Raw genomic sequence first — 15,733 nt, 5'->3', positions numbered from 1 at the left:
ACAAATGGTCTTCTGTTAAATTTCATTATATAGCCTGAACGCATAGCTTGTCAAGATTTGTAGAAAAGCTGGATAATATTTCTTACCAAATAAGGGACAAATTTTGGCACAGCTTCTCATTACATGGCTGTAACCAAAGATTTTATTGGCTAAAGGACAGAGCTTAGTCAGTAAGTATTAGTCAAATAATGGTGGTCTTAAATTCCAAAGCAGCATTAGTTAGCAGAATTTACCCAGTTTTCAAAGGCTGCCTCACTTCCTTGTCTTATGTTGTGTTGCGTCACATGTAAAGAAAACGACGGCAATTCATTTCATTTCATTTCATCTTAAAATTATTCAAATCAAGCTAAGACCAAATGGCTATTCAGTTTCACCCACACCCTCTCTCTGAGGTAGTCAACTTTAACACTGACCACTAAGTGCAGACAGACACTTCACAATGAACACCATTCTGCTCTGTCAAGGGAGGGATTAAAGAAGAGGTGGGCAAACTATGACCCTCCTGCCCAGCCCCTGAACTCCTGGCCCGGAAGGCTAGTCCCTGGCCCCTCCAATGTCGTTCCCCCTCCCCCGCAGCCTCAGCGCACCAAGCCGCCGGCGCAAAGCTCTGGGTGGCCGGGCGGCGCAGTTGCAGAACCGCAACCTGACCTGGTGCTCCAGGCAGCGCGGTAAGGGGGCAGGGAGTATAGGTGGATAGGGGTCGGGGCGGTCAGAGGGCAGGGAACAGGAGGGTGTCAAGAAGGAGAGGAGGGGTTCGATGGGGTGGCAGGGGGAAGTCAGGGGACAGGGAGAAGGGGTGGTTGGATGGGGCAGGGGTTCCGGGGGGCAAGTCAGGAATGGGGAGTGGGGGGGTTGGATGGGGTGGCAGTCAGGGGTGGGAGGTCCAGGGGTGGTCAGGGAGCAGGATGGTGGTGGTGGGGTAGGAGGCCCGGAGGAGGGGGGGCGGCATCAGGGAGCGAGAAGCGGGGGGGTGGGGGGGAGGGGTTGGATAGGAGGCGGGGGGCCGGGCCAGGCCTGGCTGTTTGAGAAGACACAGCTTCCCCTAACCAGCCCTCCATGCGATTTTGGAAACCTGATGTGGCCCTCAGGCCAAAAAGTTTGCCCGCCCCTGGATTAAAGTATAGGTACTGTAGGCCTTTGCCTAAAACCACCCCGTCCATCTCCTAGGGTCATGTGATTACTTCATTAGCTCAGCTCTTAAAAAAAAGTTTCTAACCCTTGCAGTTGTGAAGAAAAGCTTGAAAAAATAACCCAACTAATGGCACAGAGTTCACCTACATTTGAGCTAAGAGGTATGCTTCCTAGCTCATGTAGATGTCCTCATGCTAGTTCTGCTCCAGCAAGCACACTAAAAATAGCAGTATAGCCATGGTAGCATAGGCAGCAGCTCAGGCTAGCTGCCTAAGTATGTACCCAGGGGTTGCAGGCTGATGTTTAACTTAGTTTTCAAGATACTGTTAAACTCTTAGACAGGAACCTCACATGGTTTGAATGTGGGTAGGATTCCCATCTCTTTGTCTGTCTACAGGAAATTAAATACCAGAAATGGGTGGCAAAGGGTTGGCTTTGGGTGCAAAGTCAAATAAGCTGTTTAGGAAATAATTTTCAGTGTGACCCAGACAAATCTAAAGTTTCCAGAGGTCAAACTTCCTGATATCTTAAAAAATCCCAACCAACAGTTTTCACCTCAGATGTGAAGCTATGCTTGCCTCTTATGAATCAAAAAGGTACTATTCTCCATATGTGGTTAACCTTGTTCCTTCAAAATAATGGTCTTGTTATATTGTAAACCTTAAAAAGAGGTGAAATGCTTATACATAAAATCAAAGAACGCATGACTAGGTCTTCTAACTTTATAGGAACTATAAAGGTTTTGTTTGGTTTCCTTTCCAAATGATTGTCAAACTCCAGAAATGTAGATTACATAGCACAAGGGGGAAAGACTATTTAAAGCTGGTCTATGCTAATCATTTACAAGACTGCATGCATGTTGTGTTCAGTACCTGCCTGAAACATCTGTGGTAGTTACCCTTATGTAAATAATCAACAATTCATAGTTGAATTAATTTGCCCAGAACCACAATCTATTGATTGGTTGAGATCTGAGAAATACTGTCCAAGATAGAAACAGAACTGAAAAGAATTTAAGAGGTAAATTAATAGGCTAGAGCTTTCTGGACTCAAAAAGAGGTTATCCTAATTATATTACTTTCCAATACTGGTCTATTACACTTACCAAATGGGCAAATCTAATTTGTTGGATTTCAGCTTTAAGAAAAAACTAACTAACTGGTACCTCAGCAAGTTAATACAATTGATCTTCAGTTCACGCCTACCCTTCCCCAACAATAACTGTTGATGAGAGGTTGAAGGGGCACACACACACACACACACACACACACACACACACACACTTTTCAAAAGAGCTATATCTCTCAGCATGTTTTCTGTGCCTCCTCATGCTTTTTGCGTGAAGGCATAAGTGGCCACAACCCTCTCTCAGTTCCCTAACAAGTCAAAGTCCAGAGGAGATGAGAACTCCAAAAACCACAGATGAAAGTTGGGTTGAAGGGTCCACCCTGAAAGAATAATAGTTACTGAAGGGTAAGAAACCCCTCTCACTGAGTGAGAGAGAGTTTGGATTCCACTGTAGGTGACCGGCAAGCAGTATCCCCTCAGGATGATGAGAGTGAGGAGTTTTGGCAGCATCAGTTGAACAATGATTGTAATATTTTCTTCCACTGGTTTTCAGTCAGCTTCCAGTGCAGTTTAAGAGCCTTAGTCCTAATTTTAAAGGTTTCGGAATAGCAGCCGCATTAGTCTGTATTCGCAAAACAGAAAAGGAGTATTTGTGGCACCTAAGAGACTAACCAATTTATTTGAGCATGAGCTTTTGTGAGCTACAGCTCACTTCATCGGAAGATTTTAAAGTAACTAGTGCATGAATCGCCAGCTATATCCAAGACTCATTGATCTACTGAACACCAACCATTACAGCCACACTCAGGGACTATATATATATCAAAGTCCATGACGAAACATGCGAAAGTTGGGAACAAAACAAACATTCTCTGTTCCATAGCTAGAGCCTCTCACCAATCTTCCAGAAGAGATCAGGGAAATCTATCTTTAGGAAATGCTGCAATGCCTTCTTCTTTGAAAAGGCCTGCCACCGTAAGTGACACAATTCAACCCCCCCTCCCAAAAAAACCCCAACAACAAAAAACACCACGTACCCCAAGCAGAGTTCTGACCCCAAAAAAGGAGGACATGTCAGAGGCTCCATGAAGTTCACCATGGAATTTGCTATTGATTTTACATGGAAGGCACTCGGATACTATTGAGATGGGTGGCAGTATAAGACCGTAACATAATAATGTTTCAGAGCAAAATGATGACAGCGATGGTAACAGAACCCAGATTTTTTTTACACCAAATTCCATGCTTTGTTTACTTTCATACACTGTGTAAAAAATGGGAACTAGAATCTTTTACATTCCCCTGAAATAGAATAAACTGAGCTTCATAAACTAGTTTCAGAGTAACAGCCGTGTTAGTCTGTATTCGCAAAAAGAAAAGGAGTACTTGTGGCACCTTAGAGACTAACCAATTTATTTGAGCATGAGCTTTCGTGAGCTACAGCTCACTTCATCAGATGCATACCGTGGAAACTGCAGCAGACTTTATATATACACAGAGAATATGAAACAATACCTCCTCCCACCCCACTGTCCTGCTGGTAATAGCTTATCTAAAGTAATCATCAGGTTAGGCCATTTCCAGCACAAATCCAGGTTTTCTCACCCTCCACCCCCCCACACAAATTCACTCTCCTGCTGGTGATAGCCCATCCAAAGTGACAACTCTTTACACAATGTGCATGATAATCAAGTTAGGCCATTTCCTGCACAAATCCAGGTTCTCTCACTCCCTCACCCTGGATTTGTGCTGGAAATGGCCTAACCTGATGATTACTTTAGATAAGCTATTACCAGCAGGACGGTGGGGTGGGAGGAGGTATTGTTTCATATTCTCTGTGTATATATAAAGTCTGCTGCAGTTTCCACGGTATGCATCTGATGAAGTGAGCTGTAGCTCACGAAAGCTCATGCTCAAATAAATTGGTTAGTCTCTAAGGTGCCACAAGTACTCCTTTTCTTTTTGCTTCATAAACTAATTACTCTCAAATGATCTGACTATTAAGTGGACAAACAAGCATGATGAGAGCAAAAAATCCACAAATATTAGGAGCAATGACTCTCTGGATATAGTCTTCCTGAAGCAGAAATAAAAAAGCTAGCCTACCTAAGAGACCAGAAAGGAACTGATTGATTAGGTGTTTTGCTACATTCTTGAGGACTTCCTAGTACTGGTTGGTAGCTGCTGTTTTAGCATTCTGAGCTTATGAACTGTACATAAGTACTTAAACTGGCAACTCTAATTCAGGTAGTTCCTGAGCATTACATAGGTATTTGGGATATATTTTGTAGAGAAGACCTTCAAGGTTTAAAAGTTTTCTTTTAATTGAAGTCATTTCCCAGTCTTCAGATTAAATGAATAAATAAGAATTAGAGTAAAAACCTAGCATAGTCACATAAAAGTACTCTATAATAGAGGACCTTATCAACTCCTTTTCCATGCAACCACGTGCTGCCATGTGTGAAAATATCCAAAATTCTTTCAGCCTTCAACAGGATGTACTTCTTGAAACTAAGTTCCTTTTACCACCATTTGCAATTGTGTTAAACAAAAACATTACCAGACATTTCTCCTGTTTCATCATCAAATCAATCTGTACACCACAAGTTCCAACATAAATCACTAACAGATATTTCTCATGTTCAGTGTTAAAAAAATAAAATAAAATTTGAAAATGTGATTCACTTCCCTACACATACAAACAATATGACACACACAAGTGATGGACACTCTTATCACTCTCTCCAGACAGTCTCTGGAGAAGAAACTTGCACATGGGTGAACATTTCAGAATTTCATCATCTCTCACCCACCAACAGAAGGTGAACAGCAGCTTTTTACAGCCCAATCCCTACAATGGAAACAGAGTAGGAAGATGTGAGGAGTTAGACTGAATACTTCAGTGTGATCCTTATAGACACAGAAGACAAAAAATGAAGACATTATAAACTGATTTGGAGTGCACAGCACATGATTCAGACAAAATTCTCCAGCAACACAATAAGTATGCACTGTAGAAGAAACACTAGAGCTGGTTATTAATGAATCAATACAATATTCCTCTTTGCAAGACTGTGTGTGGGAACATTTGTTTTACAAAACATCACCACAGATCTTTCTTGTAGAAGTTCAGAATTCAGATTTTAATTGTTTTAAATAAAAGTTATAAAGATGTTGAAACTACACTTTCAACATCTTTAATATTAAAACAACACAAACAAATTAACCAAGAAGTCCCCTCCAATATAAAACGCTGATTCAGGAAAACCTTATTTTGGATAGCACTTTGGCACATACTTAAGTTCCACTCAAGTCAATAGGACTTATCATGCACTTAAGTGTCTTGAATAGGGATGGTCTTAAACATAGTCTACACTGATTTCCTGATTTGGAGTCTTAAACTTGTGCAGAATCTTGCTGAAGCTAATGCTGTTAAATTCAGGATTATATTGCTTTGCTCATTCTGGTACCATATGAATGTTTAAGAGAAATAGTAGCTCAACACTTCACAAAACAGCCACTCCGTATTAAACCTCTCAGTGCTCGTTCTCAGTGGAAACCTGCACACCACCTTCAAAAGAGGAGCTTGAAAACTTAAATTCATAACGCTACTAGACACTAAAAACATGGACTTGACAGTGCTTTTTTTGGCTCATTGCAGCAACTTGTAACAAACCCTGCCACCAACTAATCCTCCATCCTCTTAAGACTGCAGAGGTGTTAACTGCCCACATCATTTTAAGGGCTCTCCTATAAACATGTGAGCCCTTGATGTTTAATCTGTCCCAGCGTTTATTTACCTTGGACACTCATTTCCTTCTCCATACCTGGAAAAAAAAAAAAATGATGAAGCTTGAAAGCGTGTCCCTTCCACCAACAGAAGTTGGTCCAATAAAATATATTACTTCACCTACCTGGTCTCTCTGTTAGAGAAACAGTCATGCCAAATTGTGCTTAGCTATATGATATCTAGTTAGGATTATGATATTCTGTGCAACTCCATTAGGTACAACAAGGCTTGGCTTTACAGAGTGCAAGTCAAGGAAGAATTTGGCCTATCTGAAGAAAAAAATGTTACTTTATTCAACTACTAGACTGTCTTTGTTTACTTAACCTTACAGGAGAGCCCTGAAATACAGTTTAACCCAAACAAACCACACACACACACACACACACACCAATGAACAGCTTTTATGCTCTAATTTCAATGTGTTAATACCATAAAAAATATTTTATTGAGAGAGCATTAAGCTCTATCATATTACCCATCCCACACAAGTTTCTATTTCCTACTCATGGGAGAATTCTGCGCCACTGCGCATGTGCAGAATTCATGTATCAAGCAGAATTTTTTTTTTTGGCAGAAAATACATTCTGCTCCAGAAGTGCTTCAGTTCTGTCTTTCGCCTACCAGAGGCCACTGTGATGCCAGAACAGCCAAAGGCATGAATGTAGCAGGCTGTTCTGGTGCCAGAGTGGCCTCTGGCGGGCAAAAAGCAGAACTGCAGCACCTCTGGGGCACAATGTATTTTCTGTGCTCGTGCAGTGGCACAGAATTCCCCCCAGGAATAGATGCAGGGACAGGGCAGATGTGCCTGACTGAATGGGAAAGGCTTATGATCAACCAGGTTCTGCACGGGGGAGACTCCCTATCCTGCCCCTCCCCACCAAAAAAAACAAAAACAAACAAACAAACAAAAAAACCCGCTGTTTCATACTTCTTCCCCACCCCTGCACTCAGCAACCCTCCAGGTTCAGTCCAGGCTCCTTCCCTCTCCCTCAGTGCCTCTGTCAAGGTTCCTTCCCCACTCTGAACTCTAGGGTACAGATGTGGGGACCTGCATGAAAACCTCCTAAGCTTACTTTTACCAGCTTAGGTTAAAACTTCCCCAAGGTACAAATTATTTTACCCTTTGCCCTTGGACTTCCACTGCCACCACCAAACGTTTATCTGGGTTATTTATTAGGAAAGCGTTGTTTGGAAACATCTTCCCCCCAAAATCCTCCCAACCCTTGCACCCCACTTCCTGGGGAAGGTTTGGTAAAAATCCTCACCAATTTGCATAGATGACCACAGACCCAAACCCTTGGATCTTAAGAACAATGAAAAAGCATTCAGTTTCTGAAAAGAAGGATTTTAATAGAAGTAAAAAGTAAAAAAGAATCACCTCTGTAAAATCAGGATGGTAAATACCTTACAGGGTAATCAGACTCAAAACATAGAGAATCCCTCTAGGCAAAACCTTAAGTTACAAAAAAGACACACAGACAGAAATAGTCATTCTATTCAGCACAGCTTAATTTCTCAGCCATTTAAAGAAATCATAATCTAACGCATATCTACCTAGATTACTAACTAAATTCTAAGACTCCATTCCTGTTCTGTCCCCGGCAAAAGCATCACACAGACAGACAGACCCAGACCCTTTGTTTTTCCTCCCTCCTCCCAGCTTTTGAAAGTATCTTGTCTCCTCATTGGTCATTTTGGTCAGGTGCCAGCGAGATTATCCTAGCTTCTTAACCCTTTACAGGTGAAAGGATTTTTCCTCCATCCAGGAGGGATTTTAAAGGTGATTACCCTTCCTTTATATTTATGACAGCTTCCATTACCCCTGAAAGTCCCAAGCCTTTGCACTGCTTCTGATGGGTACAGGAAATACAGTTCTGTATTGTAATTTAAAAAAGAATTACTCTTAAGTTCTATATTAATATGCCTAGTAAGGAATCTATTTGTCAAAAAAAAAAAAAATTAACAATACGGACCAAAAAAAGATTCTGGTACATACATACTTGCTGATAGATATTTTGAAATAAATTACCAAAATAATTGAAACTGGCATGATTATATTGTGTTATTTCGACAAATAAAATACGAAGAATTTTGCAGAATTTTAAAATATTGCGTGCAGAATTTTTAATTTTTTTGCAGCAGAATTCCCCCATGTAGTAAACATTTCCCTAGAGATGTACAACAGAACCTCAAGACATCTGCTTGCAGCCTGATGTCCCACTGTTCAAAGACCTCTCCCCACCAACAAAACCTAACCCTCTTCATAGAGAACTGTGGTATACAAACAACCTTTTTCTTTTCCTTTATGGTTCATGTAGAGGGGCTGTGCTATAACAAAACAAATGAGAGAGAGGCTTATATCACAGTTCAGGTGTGGCAATCCAACAAGGCCAAAGCCTACGTTTTCTATATTTGCCCTACACCTGTGTTAAGAGGTTCAGTCACATCCCAGGGACAGGGTGCAAAGTGGTAGCACTAATGCATCACAACCACAATACAGAGGACAAGCTTTCCTCCCATTTCAGCCAAAGAGCCTTGAAGAAACTGCTCCTAAGTTAACTTTTCCACCCAAACTAGGGCTCAAAGTAAGCCAACATATTATGTTTTGACACTTCTCTGGTGACCCTAGACTTTCCAGAGAGACTGGAAATAAAAGTTTCAATTCAAGCTCTTACATTGTTCCATGTACGAACAGATATGGTGCTCCCTTCCTAAATCTGCAGGGGACAGCGTCAGCCACATTCACTTCATTGAGATTAACAATACAAAACTTAATGCCGGCATTTCATTACTACAATTTTCTTGTTTGATCACTGAAGTAAAAATAGCCAGTTAAGTTTTTCTAGCATAGCTAGATATACAAGCTAAGATGCAGGCTGATACTCTGCACATTCAGTATGGCTCTCCACACACTGAGTCTCTTTTTTCTGGAATGCCAAAATAGTAATTGCTACAGACTTCAACATTATATGTAATAAATCCAAATAAATAACTTAATTCAGTATTAACGTTGCATGGTTCAACACTGAAAGCAGGCAGTACCAAAGTTCAGCACAAATGTGCAACCTTAACTCTCCTCCCTTGTTTGAATGTATTTACAATAGCCTTATCTAAATTAAATAGTCATTTATTTGTCTTAGCCATCTGTCGCATCTTGCCATACATATAGCTTGTAAGAGCTTTGGGGCAAGGATGGTCTTTTTCATTGTGTTTATATAGCATCTATCACAATGGGGCCCTGATCACTGATGGGATGTTGATGCTACTGCACTATAAACAGTGACCTATAACAATTTGATCCTACAAACTTCATACGTTGCATCTTGATATATATTTTTATTAATTTTATTCACACACTATTTTCACTGTTACAATGGTCTTGTATTAACAATTTTTGACAATTCTAAATGTGAAGTTTTAATTTCACAAGACTATTCAATGTCTTAATGTTCAAATACTAATTCTGAGTACTGAATGTTCCTTCTTAAAATTGAGAATTTGCATCCTACTGATTTTAAATATATAAATATATTTCTAAATAAGCAGCTAACCAAAACAAAAAAAAATTATTTTTAAGGTGACAAAACTACATTTCCAACAGCAGTGCATTTAATGAAGCATCACTGAGAGAGAGTTTATATAGAGGGGTAAAATAAAATTGTTTTGTTCTGCTGGTTGGGGGACATGGACTCCATTTTCAGTCCAGGTCTCTTGCTCCCCAAAATGGAGGTGGAATATGAATTCTACAGAAGCAGAACACCAAGCCCCAATTCAGAAAGGTAATCAGATGCTAACAATTGTATTTGTTTAGCTTCTTACACCATGTGCAGTGCTGCAGTATAACTCCTTTACCCTATTAAAGCCTGAAGGCAGTGCTGTTCAGTCATCCTCAACTACAGGAATAGGGGCTAGAAAATACAATCTTGGTGGTATTGGAGGAAGTGACAGGCAAGTGGGTCAGTGGTATCAGAGCTCTGACAAACAAAACAAAAAAAAAAAACACCACAAGGATAGATTACCAAAATGAGGGGGAGAAACCAAAACATCAGAGACTGAACTAGAAGTCAAATATCTTTAGGCATAGTACCAGCACATAAGGAACAAAAAAATTATAATGGCAACATTTTGAACTAATTTTTTTGGTGCATTTAAGTGACTGTTTATTACAGCGAAGTTACACTTAAAGTATCTAAACAGAGCTGAATGTTCAACTCAAGGTTTTTGGGAGGCAGAAGACTATTTTTTGCTGCTTGCTGAACATGTAAAACATAAAAGCTCTCCTAAATAGCAGTTTTTACTAGGACAATTGCCCTCACACACACATAAATATAATAAAATATATATAAAATCAGAGTTAAGAATTTTCTGAGGTTAAAAATGGAACATGATAAATGTAGTACAACTGTTTTAATTAAGGATCAAAGCTGTAACAGAATGCAGACAGACAGTCTAGACTGTCTACTTCAGAAAGCCTCTGAAGCATATAAAACAACATCTGCAAAGAACATTAATCACATTTTAGTCCACAATCACCTCCTAAATTAAGAGAAACAACTTTTACTTAAAACACTGTATGTACATATGATAAGCCAATTTTTTAAATAAAAAGGTATGCTTAAGTTACTGTAATCAATGACCAATAATTATCTATGAAGACTCAAAAAAGGATAAAATATAGTTAGATTTAAAATATGCTTAATGGCACATTTAAATCTGGAAAAAGTAGTTCCCTTTGGAGATTAGGGGGTTGGAGCAAGAGATCCACTGAAAGCTACTACAAAACCATTTTTGCACTGGTCCTACAGTACAAGAATTGTTCAAACAGATGGACATCGTCCACGGTATGCATCCGATGAAGTGAGCTGTAGCTCACGAAAGCTCATGCTCAAATAAATTGGTTAGTCTCTAAGGTGCCACAAGTACTCCTTTTCTTTTTGCGAATACAGACTAACACGGCTGTTACTCTGAAACCTGTCATTATGCAAGGCACTGCATTTAGCCGTATGGAGTGGAAATCTATCAACTGCATGAAAAAACTTGTACAGATACAGACAGACATCATCTTCCTTTCCAAATGCAAACAGATGGACATCGTCCACGGTATGCATCCGATGAAGTGAGCTGTAGCTCACGAAAGTTCATGCTCAAATAAATTGGTTAGTCTCTAAGGTGCCACAAGTACTCCTTTTCTTTTTGCGAATACAGACTAACACGGCTGTTACTCTGAAACCTATAAAAAACAGATTTACTCTCGTGAAAATAGAACACTCATATCATATAATGCAGTATGCAGCAATAGTATGGAAAAATGCACAGGTTCAATGATCCTTTTTCCAGGCAATGTCTCTATTAAAGAGACCTCAGAATCCAGATAGCTTACCTTTAGCCAAGATGGATTGATTTTAATCGTGTTTTCCATATGTACTTTTAATTATTTTCCTAAAGAAACATTGATTCTCATCCACTAGTAACCGCTAAAACACAATTTGCAACTAAACATAGCCTTTACATTAAATACTATGCTGCTTTTTGCAAACCACAAGGGCTACCTTTATTTAGCAATTACAGCAGATCTCAAAGAAAAGTAAAGAACCTGAATAAATGTATTATGGTAACTGATGTATTTCTTATTTACCAGATTAATTTTTAAACTCATGATTTGTGTCAAGTTCTATTTGTATTGATATTGAAAATGCACAAAGACAGCATTTTAAAAATTACTTAAATAAGACTATCTTAAGGGTGCAGATACATAAGAAATCAAAATATTTTGAATTTAAAGCCAACTAATTTATTAAACAAAAGGAAGTATTACCTGTAGCTAGTAAATTGAACTGATGGTGTCAAAAAAAAAAATGTCCTTCAAGATTTAAGAATGAGCCTCAAGTACACAACAATAGTTCTGGACCAGTAACAGGTACAAGGGCCTATTCTGAAGCCAATGGTGCTAGAAACAGAGCAGCTTATCTATGCTTGTCTGAAAATTTCCTTTTATTCATCAGAAAGGCCCACAAATTAATCATGTAACTTCAGCCTGTTTGCAGCACAGAGGGACAGAATCACATCTGTCCACTATTAGCATGGTGGGAGTAACCTACCCACTGCAGAACCCCTCAGATTGACTAATTCCATACCTGCTGCCACAGATATAGATTCATAGTTTAAGGCCAGAAAGAACCATTACAATAATCTAATGTGACCTCCTATACAACAGTCCAAAGAACCTTACCCATCAATTTTTGCATCAAGCCTACAACTTCTGTTGGAGCTATAGCCTATCTAATTTTATAAAGATATGCAGTCTTAACACTGCAGGTAATAGAGAACAGCCACATATCTAAGTAAGCTGTTCAAATGGTTAATTACTCTCACTGTTAAAAAAATTGCACATTATTTCTAGTCTAAATTTGTCTAGCTTTGGCTTCCAGTTATTGAATCTCATCATGTCTTTTTCTTCAAGATTAAGCAAACCATATACTATCAAGAATCTCTCATATACAGGTACTTGTAGCAGTATTCAAGTCAACTCTTAACCTTCTCCTAGAAAAAGTGAATAGAGACTATTAAATAAGTTCAAGACATGTTTCCCATATGTCAAATAATTCTTTTAACTTTTTTCTGAACCCTTTATAGTTTGTCAGCATCCTTTTTGAAGTGTAGATATTGAAACTGGACACCCTATTTTAGTAGCAACCACACTAGTGCCCTATACAGAGATTCTACCAACTCGCTACTCCTAGTTAATATTCCCATTTATATATCCATCCTCTGAGCTACAATATCAGAGCGGGAGATCATGTTCAACTGATTATTTACTGTCTTTTTCTGAGTCACTTTTTTCGGGTGTAAACCCCTAATTTTACTAGTCTGCCCTACGTTGTTTGTTCATATTATATAAATAAACAGCCTTGCATTTGGCAGTATTAAAATTCATGTTTAAATGAGCCACTGTACAAAGTGATCCATGTTGGTTTGTGTAGTTGGCCTGGCCACACCATTATTTACTACTCCACCAATTTGTATACTTTTTATATTTTCTTCCCTATCACTGATTAAGATGTTAAAAAGCACTGGGTCAAGAACAGATTTCTATGGGATCTCACTGAAAATACCCCTTTAGATGAAAATTCCCTATTTTACAATTACTTGTTTTCATCTTTGGAAAAAATGGCCTTTTAAAGCATGTGTATATGTAAATTGCTGACAATATATTCTGTTTTCACATAGCAAGTGAAATGAGATTTTTATTATTTGCAGCTAGGCAGCCATCAATTTCTCTTTATCAATAAGAGGTCTAACAGAATAACTAACACACAAAGTAACATATACTTTAGAAACTCCAAGGATATTTTAATCTAGACATTAAAACAATTTTTTTTTTAAAAAGGACTTAGTTTCGTTCTTCTAAAAAGTACAACCAAACAAGATAGCTCTGTTGGAGAACATATGCTATCAATCTTTGTCCCACTTCTTAAAATGTTGCCCCAGCAAAGAGTAGGGGCAGAGGGGACAGATGTGGACTTTCCTAATGGAATTTTTCAGGTAAGCAAGAGAAATACATTTTTTTTTGTGCAGGAAAGTACACATACCCACAATGGCATTTTAAGAAACATGTGTAGGCAAGAACAATTAGATACCAATATTACATGGGCAGCTACCAGATTCCCATATATTTAGGCTACTTTAACACTTTCATTTATAAAAAGATTCTTGCTACTTTTTTTCAGAAGCTCTAACACCTAATTGCCTTGAAATAGACCCATAAAATATTTTAAAATTTTATTAATATAAAACATACCTAACTCTTATATAATGCTTTTCATCACTAGCTCTCTTTACAAAATGGATAGTCATAACATTTTCTCCCCCTTACAGATGGTGAAAAGGAAAGGATAGTGCAGTGAAGTGACTTGCCCAACATCACTCAAGACGTCAATGGCAGAGCCAGGAATAGAACCCAGGTCTCCTTAGTCCCATTCTAGTGCTCTATCCACAAGACTACACTGCCTTTCAAATATGACAACATGAGAGCTTATGTGCAGTTTTCTTTGTCCTATGAAATTCCATTCAGGAATAGAAGAGTTCTGAACTATTAAAGTCACCATTTTCCTTCTCACTTTAGGTCCTTATAATTTTGGCACTATGCTAAAGTCAACTGCACATGAAACTTAAAAAGTAAGGGCCACCCCACAGCCAAAGCAGAGGTAGCAGCAAGCTTCTGGGAACCACCACAAACACTTGTAGCATCAGGGTTGGGGGAGAGGAGAGAAGAGGAGGGGGACACACTCCATTCCCACCCAAGCCCTGCCATATGGCCCCGAGACCTTATTCCTATTTCAGGAGATACAACAAGGTGCAGGAGTTCACCCAAGGGAGGGTACTAGGCAGTAGTTAGAGGCAGTAGTGAACAAAGAAAAAAGCCGACCTCTTCCTGGCAAGCGCATGGGACTAGCGGCCAATTTCTCCTGCTGCCAGAATGTATATGCACAAGGAGCAGAAGTAAGGTGGCACAGATAACCATAAAATACAGTTCCCAAACTTTTTGCCAACATGACCCAATTTTAATAATTTATTTCCTTCCCAGGACCCCAAGCAGCAATGACGACGCTATTCTGATGAGCATAATGGTGTCCTTCATACAGTGTGACCCTGCACGTGGACCGTGTGTGATGTCATGCTGTGCATTCTCCACACAGCATGACCTTGCATGTATGGTGCATGGGAGGTCAAGCTGTGTGGAGAATCCCGTTTGGTAAAGCAAAATGGCATCCCCGTGCAGTGTGACCTCATATATACCATGTGCATGAGGTCATGCTGTGTGGGACAAATTGGCATCCTCCACACACTAGGGATTGCTGCAACCACCTTTGCCGATGCAGTCACAATCCAGTTTTGGAACCTCTGCTATAAAACTATCATTTCCTAACTTATGATGCTTACCTTTGCAACCTAAATAATTCTTAATTTATGTTTAGTTATATAGAGACTTTACTCAGCTTTCTAGACATTACTACCTGCAGAATCCTTCTACCAAAGCATGCATCAAAAAGGACACCAAAATCTATCTTGTAGAATTTATTCCTACATAGATATCCTTCCCCACCAGCCACCCTCTTTTTTGCAATGGAGACTCTCTGCTCAGGATGTTGCTGTTGCCTTTAGAGAATAAGCTCTGCCTCTTGAAAAGAGGGAAACAACTCCAAAGGCCTCTAAGTTTTCAGATGGCTGGGTTGGAGCATGAGGACTTTGAAGCCTTCTGGCCCTTTGAAGCCAGGAAATTGAGGATGAAGAGATCATCAACTCTTCAGAAGGATAATGTGAGGTCTACAGAGCTGTGTGTTTGGTGCTCAGAATCTAATTTGTTAGCTAGTCCCTCTAATGCAGTGGTTCTCAAAGCCGGTCCGCCGCTTGTTCAGGGAAAGCCCCTGGCAGGCCAGACCGGTTTGTTTACCTGCCGCATCCGCAGGTTCGGCCAATCGCGGCTCCTACCGGCCGCGGTTCGCCGCTGCAGGCTAATAGGGGCTGCTGGAAGGGCGGCCAGCACATCCCTTGGCCCGCGCCGCTTCCCGCAGCCCCCATTGGCCTGGAGTGGCGAACCGCGATTGGCCGAACCTGCGAACACGAGAGATAAACAAACCGGTCCGGCCCGCCAGGGGCTTTCCCTGAACAAGCAGCGGACCAGCTTTGAGAACCACTGCTCTAATGGATACAACAGTATCACTATTCTTCACTTATCTGCAGAAT

General features: G+C 39.9%; 1 protein-coding gene across 1 annotated transcript in view; it reads right to left on the bottom strand.

The window, feature by feature from the left end:
* ACVR2A (activin A receptor type 2A) overlaps positions 1-15,733 on the bottom strand; it is a 113,932-nt gene that overhangs the window by 59,895 nt on the left and 38,304 nt on the right. The window lies entirely within an intron of this gene.

The sequence above is a fragment of the Eretmochelys imbricata genome, chromosome 11 (assembly GCF_965152235.1).
Source record: "Eretmochelys imbricata isolate rEreImb1 chromosome 11, rEreImb1.hap1, whole genome shotgun sequence".
Lineage (NCBI taxonomy): Eukaryota > Metazoa > Chordata > Testudines > Cheloniidae > Eretmochelys > Eretmochelys imbricata.
The sequence above is the reverse complement of the archived record's forward strand: the minus strand, read 5'-3'. Positions and strand labels throughout refer to the sequence as shown.